General features: G+C 33.3%; 1 non-coding gene across 1 annotated transcript; it reads left to right on the plus strand.

Annotated features, from left to right (window-relative positions):
* The first annotated feature begins 346 nt into the window (after window positions 1-346).
* LOC143885672 (small nucleolar RNA R71) lies at window positions 347-453 on the plus strand. Its single transcript, XR_013253539.1, has one exon. It is a non-coding gene; the product is annotated as a small nucleolar RNA R71 (small nucleolar RNA).
* Window positions 454-10,212: the final 9,759 nt, after the last annotated feature.

Here is a 10,212-nt window from a genome sequence, read left to right on the forward strand (position 1 = left end):
ATGGTCCGTGGCTTGACACCAATTACACATGGGAACATTATGTGCAATTTGATTGACTTGTGAAGGTCATTTGACAACTATTGCTTCTAGCCTTTTGATTAGGCTATCAAGATGGGCCTCTTTTGCCATGGCACCCTCTATTAGAAATTCCTTACTTGAAGTGGCTCTCTCACCGTCTTGAGTGGATTCCCACTCTCTTGTTCTTTCCGCCAAATCAAGTAAGAAGTTCCATGCTGCGGCCTCATCCGTGAAAGATGTAAAACCATTAGGACACATGAACTCAAGAAGTTGCTTTGTTTGGTAATCTATGCCCTCATAAACAATTTAGCATAAGTGCCACAAATCAATTCCATGGTGAGGACACTCTTGGAGTAGGTCTTTGAACCTCTCCATAAACTTAGAAAATGACTCTAATGGCTTTTGTTTGAATTGTAAAATATCGTTCCTAAGCTTATTAGTTTTATGTAATGGAAAAAACTTTTTTAGTAAAGCGACGGAAAACTCCTCCCAAGTGGTGATAGAGTTCGTTGGTAAGCCATAGAGCCACTTTTTGGCTCCATCCTTGAGTGAAAACGTAATAAACCGCAACTTTACCTCATCATCGGTAAGTTGTTGCAACTTAATCACAGCACATACATCTTCAAACTCACGCAAAAATAAATAAGCATCCTCCGAAGGGAGGCCATGAAAATGAGGAAGCAAAGAGATAAATTGCGATTTTAGCTCAAAATTATTGCCCTGTGCAATCGGCAATCTAATGTAGGAAGGTTGCGCGGTTCGGGCCGGATAGAAGCGATCGCGTAAACTCATTGGTGGCTCTTGTTCTTCCGCCATGACTACTTGATTTGGATTTGGTTCGATGTCTTCCGCCGTCTCTAACCGGTTTGCTCTTTCTAGTCGATTGGACGAGTTCCGCACCTAACCTACGGTCATAAACACAAGAAAACCAAGTAAGAGAGATGGATAGGCAAGAAACTAAAAATATAACTAAACTAAAAATAACTACTAATCTAACACTTCGAATAATTAAGATTCTAATGCAACTCTCTTCCCCGGCAACGGCGCTAAAAACTTGTTAGATTTATTAAATAACCGCAAGTGCACGGATCGTGTAAATACGGGTCGAACTCAGGGAAGAGAAATCAAGTTGTCAATCCTATTCTTTTACCGATTAGGATACTAGCTATGATATAATGTTGCTTGGAATGGACTCAGGATTTCCGTGGACTTTGACCTCAGAGCCAACACTATATATAAGCGTATATTCTAATCAATCTAAGAATCAAATTTAACTAAGATTTTTTTTATTTAAAATCCTAATTTAGGCAAAGTGTACCAAGGTTCTAATGATCTCTTTTAACTACTTATCTAATTTAATTAGAAAACCAAAATTCTAAGGGCCTAAGTAAATTGGAAAATTGCAAAAGTAATTTGGAATAGTGTAAAAACCTTAATTCAATATAAAAGATTACTTAGGGTTAGAATCCACCATGGGTTTGAATTAAATTGATTAATTAAAATAATTTTTGTGTATTGAATTGTATATTTGATAATTAGTCTATGGGAAATAAGATCAATGGATGTCATTGCCCATGAGTAATTTATCAAAGACATACTCCAATTTTAAAGGCTATATAAATATTTATAATGTTCATAACAATCACTCATACGAAAGGGGAAAGCCAATGTCATGAATGATTAGTGTGCAACAATTATAAACCATTAATTCCATACCATTAAATTTAATTAAAAACCTTTCTCCTTCCCCATGGTTTCATCTAAACCCTAAGTATATAGGATTTAGTTACTCATGAAGAAAGTCAAAGAAACAAAAATAAAAAGTAGAAAGAAGAGAATTGCCATTAGGAACTTGAGAAGGAAAAAGAAAATAAAAAGAATTCTTCTTTAATTGAAATTGAAAGCAAAAATACATCAAATTGTAATTTAAAATAAAGAGCAAAATAAGAAAAATTTATTCTTTTCGTCCTTTAATGGTTGAATAATTGTCCTCCTTCAAGCCTTGATCGGATTCCTCTCATCGATACGAGTCCAACAGATCCGACCACGCGCGAATCAGAGCTAAAACGAAGAAGTTATGGTCCGTTGAAGTTTTAGAAAAAAAAAAAAAAACTGCTGAAGACGCGACGAGACGAGACTAAAAATTCAAGAAGATAGGAGAGAGTTCAGGAGAGATTGATATATAGATTTTGGGTGAGAAGGGTTGCTAAATTATGTGATTGAAAAAGATGTAAGGTGGAGATTAAAAAGCTAATCTTAGGAAATAAATGAAAGGACAAGATTAAGGCTTGAATGAGATTTCTATATCTCTTCTAAAAAACACATGGCACTTTCCTATTTTTTTTTCTTTCCAAAGGTTTGTCTAAAACCTTCTAATTATTTTGTCAAGCAACTTTATAAATGGTAGAAAAATAATGAAAAGTTTTCAAGTTGAGGAATATGGGCATGAAAGGACCAAATTGTCCCTATCTTTCGAATGAATTACAACCATGCCATATACTTTCGCAAATGGCAAATCTACCCTTCCTTTGTAATGCACATAAACAACTAATAATTCCCTTCTCCTCTCTTAATCATTTCAATCTCAACCATTAGAATTAAGATCATTTCTCTTCTCTTGTTTTTCATCATCCATCCTTGAAATTTCATCTTTCAAAGCAAAATAAGGGGGTATGGCATTATCAATTTGATCCTACTAAAGCATCATGCCAATTCGGCCAACTAAGACATCTTGGAACTTTGGATTCTCATGGCAATTGGTCATTTCTTCACTATTTTCATATGTTAAGCTCAATTTCCTTCATAATTCCAATAAAAATCCTGAAACAACAAAAACAACAAAAATACCTTAGTAGCACCGCTTAAAACATAAAATATGCATGCATCCTACCACTACCATTCACACATAAATGTGTTCATCACCCACCTAGTGCCAATGACTGATTGATTGTTAGGCCTAGGAAACAATTTCCAAACTTTATTTTTTTTGAATTTGTTGAGTTCCCCTTGCATAACAATCATCCAAAATTCATCTTGCTTGGCCTCGGTGATGCTTTTAGGTTCAATGTGAGATATAAAAGTAAATTCTCCACAAATGGTTCTATATTGTGCTCTAGTCTTGATTCCTTGTGATTGATCACCTAAGATTTGTGAATTAGGGTGATTCTTCATAATTCTTTTTCCTTTGTTAGTTAAGGTTTCTTCTTCATCTTCTTCTTCTTCAATTTGTTCTTCATTTTCAAGATTAACTTCTTCTAGGTTCTTAGATATATCATTTGTTTCATTATTTTCTTGAGATTTTTGAATGTCTTCCTCATCATTATCAATACTTATTGATTTACGGTCTTGAGATTCATCATATTTTACATGGATTGCTTCTTCAACAATCAAGGTTCTTTTGTTGTAAACTCTATATGCTTTACTTCTATTGGAATATCCAAGGAAGATCTCATCATCCGACTTGTGGTCGAATTTATGAAGATTATCCTTGATATTTAGAATATAGCATTTACAACCAAAAACTTTGAAGTGACTTATCTTAGGCTTTCTTCATTTCCAAAGCTCATATGGAATCTTAAGAGTCTTTAGTCTTATGAGAACTCTGTTAATGACATAGCATACCGTGTTAACGGCTTCGGCCCAAAGTTTCTATGGGTGCCATAGTCATTTAACATTGTTCTTGCCATCTCTTGAAGCACTCGATTTTTTCTTTCTTCTACACCATTTTGTTGAGGAGTTCTAGGTGTAGAGAAATTATGATTAATTCCATATTTAGAGCAATAGTTTTCAAAGTCAATGTTTACAAATTCAGTTCCATAGTCACTTCTTATGGATGTTATAGAAATTCCTTTTTCATTTTGAACCTTGTTGCATAATTTGAAAAATATTTGAAAAGTTTCATCTTTGCTCCTCAAAAACATAACCCATGTGTATGTAGAAAAATTATCAACAACAACATATACATATCTCTTCCCACCAATGCTACAAGTTTTCATAGGACCAAAGAGATCCATATGAAGAAGTTGTAGAGGTCCAGTGGTAGACATGACACTTTTAGGTTTAAAAGAGTCTTTGACTTGTTTTCCTTTCTACAGGCTCTATAAACATGATCGTTTGAGAACTTGAGTTTAGGCAAGCCATTGACAATTTCTTTATTGCAAAGTTTTGACAATAATTCCATGTGTGCATGCCCTAATCTTCTATGCCAAGTCCATGAGTTACTAACAATAGACAAAAGACATTTTACATTTTGTGATGTGAGTTCTTCTAATGCAAGAGTGTAAACATTATCATTTCTAGTGGCAATGAAATTAACTGTGTCATTGTATGTGCCTTTTACAATGCATTTATCATTTCTAAATGTGACTTCATTTCCAACATCACAAAGTTGACTAATGCTAAGTAAATTTATAGCCAAACCATCAACAAGCAAAACATTAGTGAAATACAAGTGTGGCAACCCAAGAGAGGGTGAATTGGTCAATTAATAATTTTGACTTAATTAGATGGAAGATTAAAAGTTAATTCATTAATTAAGCATTAGTTAATATTCTAACCCTTGTTCAAATAAATATGATAATGAAAGCTATAATTTAGATATTACTTTATCATGCATTCACTATCCCTTGTTCAATTAACACAAAAACACAAGTTACGGTTAGAGTTTACCAATCACCAAGAGAGAGAAGAAGGAAGAGAGAAAGATTCACACCACAATGAGGAGACGCACAATTTTTATAGTGGTTCGGTCTACCAAAAAGACCTACTCCACTCTTCCAAGTTTAGCTCCTTGGGTACTCCACTAATGGTGAGATTTCAAGCCTAATCTCCAAGCTTTACAACTCCTCCTTCACCTCCAAGGGAACAAACCCTTTTCGCTTTGGATTCTCCTTTGTTATCGGGCTGAATCCAAGACCCTCCTACAATCAAGCTTCTCCTTCAAGGCCGAAGCGAAAACCACTCTCCACAATGTTGATTCACCTTTCTTACTGGGCCAAATCGGAGACCCTCAATACAATAAAGAACAAAAATGAAAAACTCTCTCAAAGCCTCTTGATAGGGGGATTACAACAATAGTAGCTCACAATCTCTCCAAAAGAATACACAAGTGAAAGTCCTATCGAGATATTCTTAAAAACTGAAATATGCAAGTTCAAAGCTCTTGAAGAAAACTAAAGAATTTGAAGGTTTAAGCTCAAGTAAGGTTTTCAATTAAGTCCAAAAGTCTCTTAATCCATGATAGAACAACATATTTATAGCCCACAATGATTCATGACCGTTTGGGAGTAGTTTGGGCAAGAAAAGACAAAAAACGGGTCAAAAAAGCAACTAGCCGTTATGCCCCAACGGCTAGTTTCACGTGCCGTGACGGTCGACGGGGTAGGGCGGTCGACCTCCGAGGGTCATCCGAAATTTTAAAAAATCAAAATTGACAGCCCCGGTCGACCGGAGGTGCGGCGGTCGACCACGGCTCTAAAAACAGTTTATGGCCGCGATCTTCTAAAATTCATATCTCACTCGTTTCTTATCGGATTTAGATGTTCTTATACTCTACGGATATGAGAAAAATGAGAGATATCTGTTACAAATATTTTCAAAAATATGTAAAAAAATTTTGAACCATTTAAATCAGTTTTAGGTTGCTATTTTCACAATTCAAGTGCTCCTTTTGAGGCATGAGAAAGTCATTAACACTTTGTTCAACTTCAAGCTCCTCTTGGCATATGCTAGGCATGCTTGTGGGATCCTTAACTTGAGCTCTATGCTTGGACATCTTCCAAAGATGGTTCCTCCGATGTGTGCAAGCTCTTTGGTCCATTGTGCATGTTGATCAGCAAGCCATGTGTTGTATTGAGCTGTGTAATGGCGATATGACATGTCAAGTTCCTGTCTAAAGCACAACACTCAAATACAACACATTAGTCCATAAAGACTAATCAATTTGGGTTTGCTAGCATCAAAACAAGAATGAAAAGGTGAATGATTGAACCCATGGGAACCATTGGGCTTACATTCTCCCCCTTTTTTATGATGGCAAACAAAAATTGATTAGGAGGCAGGAGATATCAAAATGATAAATAAATAGACATCAATTGATATAACAATAGAGCATAGCTCTCCCTCACTATATGCACAAGTATAATATATAAATGTAAAGCAAGTGATGCATATAAGTTATGGACTGCCTAATCAATTCTAAAAATTCTCCCCCTTTTGACAACAACAAAAATGGAGGTTTCAACAGTGAAAGCTCAAACTAATATGCCAAGATGTGCAATAAGCACTCCCCCTATCTACTTATCATGAATATGATGTGCTCAAAGTGAATAACGCATGATAAGAATGAAGCATCATAGGTAAGTAAGATATCTACCCCGTTTTTTTTTTTGAGGTATGCAAGTATAGACAACTTAAGCACAACTAAAGGGTGTTGAGCAATATAACCATTCTAAACACAACCCTAAGAAGTATATTAACACAAAAGATCTGACAGTTAAACACTCCCCCTAAATTTTGCTATGCATGAAGATAGTTCAATCAAGGCATGGATAACAAGTGTTGTGATTGAGAAGATATGACATTTGAAGGTTCTATTAAGAAACTATCATAATTATAAGGTAATCAACTTGAATACACATGATAGGCATAAGGACTAACAACACATAGAGATATAATTTGCATTTGGAAGACAATTCTATGTTTGTGTCCTATGTAGAGCTATGTAAGATAGGCACATGCAACGGATATAGAAAAACTACAAACTAACTCTATGGCCTATGAGAATATGAATGATATGTCAATTTAAGCTCTCCTAATGTTTATCATAAGGATTTTACAAGAAAATTCAAACAAAGTTCATGATAAACGATTTTAGTTTATTTTATTTTTATCATTCGATCAAGAGGATTTGTAATTTAAGCACAACTAATGGGGCAATGGACATTGTGAGCATATCACTATGATCCATATAAACATAAAGATGAGACAATTTGGCTCTCCCCATAAACATTTGTCATTGTCCTTAGATAAAACCTATAAAGCAAGTCATGACAAAGCCAAAATGGCTAAAGATATGACAGTGAGTGATTAGCCAATGGATCTTATCATGGTGAGTGATGTACTTAACTTTAAAAGCACATGATAAGAGTGAAGATTCATAGGATATATGATTGATCAAGTAAGATAAGATCCTATAAATAAGATTTTAAGGATTTGCAGGATAAGGCACAGAGATAGAAACTTAACAATGGCAAATGTGATAACTGTCATGAGGCCATTCAAGATAAGTTTGAAGCCTAATAAAGATATACATGGAGGCTTAGGCTATGAGCTTTTGTCTTAAATGAGAGAATCTCAAAATGAAAGCACAAGACAAGACCCAACTACAAACACAAATGGAACAATGGGGCTCCAAATGAGTGTACTTATCATATGTAATGTAGTATACATATCAAACAACATATGATAAGACAGAAAATGACAAATATTTACATATATTGCTCTCCCTTTGTTAAAGACTCATACAAAGTATTAATCCAGAGGGCTGTCCAATGCAGAGTTACCAAGAGTTTGTGAAGTGAATAGGTGAAAAATAGCCCTTGGGCTACAACTACATGTTTGCTAGAGATACTCAAATGATATCAAATGAGGTAATAAGACATCCTAGTAACACATGCTCCCCTTAACTATGTGTTTTAATATATATATATATATATATATATATATATATAAATAAATAACAATTAAAGGGACATATGACTTATTATAGTTAAGATGCTGGCTAGAAGCCAAAAAAATTAGATGTTTTAATTAAAATGAAGGTACAGTCTCCCTCTTAACTAGTAAGAAGGCTAAAAGTACCAATTGAGTAGCTTTTAACTTTAAAGTTTCACATCTTTACCATGCAGCTAATACCACACAAGGGAAAATATCACATATATAGAGTGCTATATTTTTCTCAATTGAACCACAAACCTAGGAAAACAAAATCAACCATCTAAGCAAGCAAACCTAGGGCTAGCAACTCTATTATAGTGTGAGGACAACTAAACTTTTTAAATTTTCTTATAGAAACAAGTTAGTTGTTATCTTTTAGTTAGTGTTCATTTTCATTTTCATGTTCATGTCCCCTATTTGCTTGTTATATGTATTTTGATGGATTAAGTTTAATTTAAATGATTAAGTGTGATTTTCAAAACACATTTCATTTCAATTTTCTCCTTTTTAAAGCCAAATATATACATATTTCAATTTTGAGAGTACTTTTGGCTTATGAGGCATAATCTCATGATTTTAATGATGTTCATAATTTGTAATGAACTCATGAGATAAGTTTGAGTGTATGATAGATATGTTTTCAAATAACTCAAACTTATAGTGATCTAGCTAGGGAGTCTTTCACTATGATATGCATAGATCACATATTTAGGCATAATGTGTATATATATGTATATCACATGCCTCTCACTAAGTGGATTTTCATTTAATGATTCCACTTTAGATTTAAGTTCACAAAACTAGAATGTTTCAAGATTAATTGCTTTGTGAACATATCAATGTCATATGGATGAAATAGATGAAAATATCAAATACACTCCATAATGACATTGTATTCCCAATCTGCACACTTATGTGATTTTAACTAGATTTTTATTTTTCTAGTGCACATATGATTGATATGAAGGATTAAGATGAACAATGTTTATTTTAACTTCACATACACTAATGAGTTCATTTTCACTTGTTTAAATGATTTTAAGTTAATTTTAAAGTTCTTTTCAACAAGTGAGATTCATGTCAAAGATGGATGAACATATTGAGGTTTTTAGACATGATTAGTTCAATGATGGGTTCATATAACTTAAATGATTTTCTCACATTGAACCGAGTTTCAAATTCCTTTAAATGAATTAGGATTTTAAGTTCCAAGGGAATACTTCAAAAGCCAAGTGATTTTAATAATTTCTCATAGTTGAGAGTCACTCTAGGCTCATGAAACAACTAATGAATTTCTCATGATATATCCTATAGATTTGGAAATTCATTAACCTTTTTGTTTTGACCCAACCTATTTTACTAGATTTTCTAAGAAGAATGATTAGAGGTTTCAATTTTTATTTTTCATCTTCTTTATCTAGATTAACTAATTTTGGCTCTAAAGACTTATTAGTAGCACATGTTTGTTTTGGTTTTGCTAGACAACACATGATAGATAGGGTGAATACTTTAAGATCTAGCAAACACTAAATTTGACCTAATAGGGTTCAAGATACTAAGATATCTAAACTTAGAAACTTATCTTTAACAAATTAGGCAATTCTTATGGGTCTATAAGGGTACTAAGTGCATGAGTGTGTTTCAAGTGAGATACCAAACACTTAGATCATACTTCATAATCATACCAAAAGAAGAATGTGTAATTTATTGTGCACAATAACATGAGCTTTTAGATATCAATATAATATATCATGTTGTCAATGGTATGAACACACACACACACACACACACACACACACACACACACACATATATATATATATAGACACATATGGATAAATCAAGATAATATCTATAATAAATTTAAAAAAAGATGTGATCATTAAGCATACATAGCTAAATATGGTAATTTTATTCAAAAACTAAGTGCAAGGTATCTAGAAATCAAATTTTGAGATAATCTACACATTGAAGCACAAATATAAATAGATATCAACATGGGACATCTAGGTAACCTTTTCCAATAGATATGACAATCAAGAGCATATGAGATACAAGGTGATGATCAACTTTGAATGCATGCATATTGTATCTTAATTATTCAAATGATATTACAATTTAAGCACAACCCCTAAATCTACTAAGCATAAAAAATTCTTTAAGTAGGGGGTTTTGGAACCTAAACCATCTTGGGTCCAACCAAGTTTGTTTTATAGAGTGTATCTTTTCTAATCCAAACAAACTTGCCCTTTTTTAAAGATTTAAATATACAATTAAGCTTATAATGTCGATATCTACCACAATAGTTATAAGATGCAAATGAATAGGTTGATGAGGAGCAAGATATACTACAAGAGTGTTCACAAACATGTTTGGCTTTGTCTTCTTGTAGTGTATGGTTTTTCAAAACTAGTTCTTTATTTTTAATCTTAAGCTCTTCTTCCTTTAATTTCAATTCCTCTATTTTTTTTTTCAATT

The sequence above is a fragment of the Tasmannia lanceolata genome, unplaced genomic scaffold (assembly GCF_043159265.1).
Source record: "Tasmannia lanceolata isolate RefF3 unplaced genomic scaffold, GAP_Taslan_0.1 ptg000008l, whole genome shotgun sequence".
NCBI classification, from domain to species: domain Eukaryota; kingdom Viridiplantae; phylum Streptophyta; class Magnoliopsida; order Canellales; family Winteraceae; genus Tasmannia; species Tasmannia lanceolata.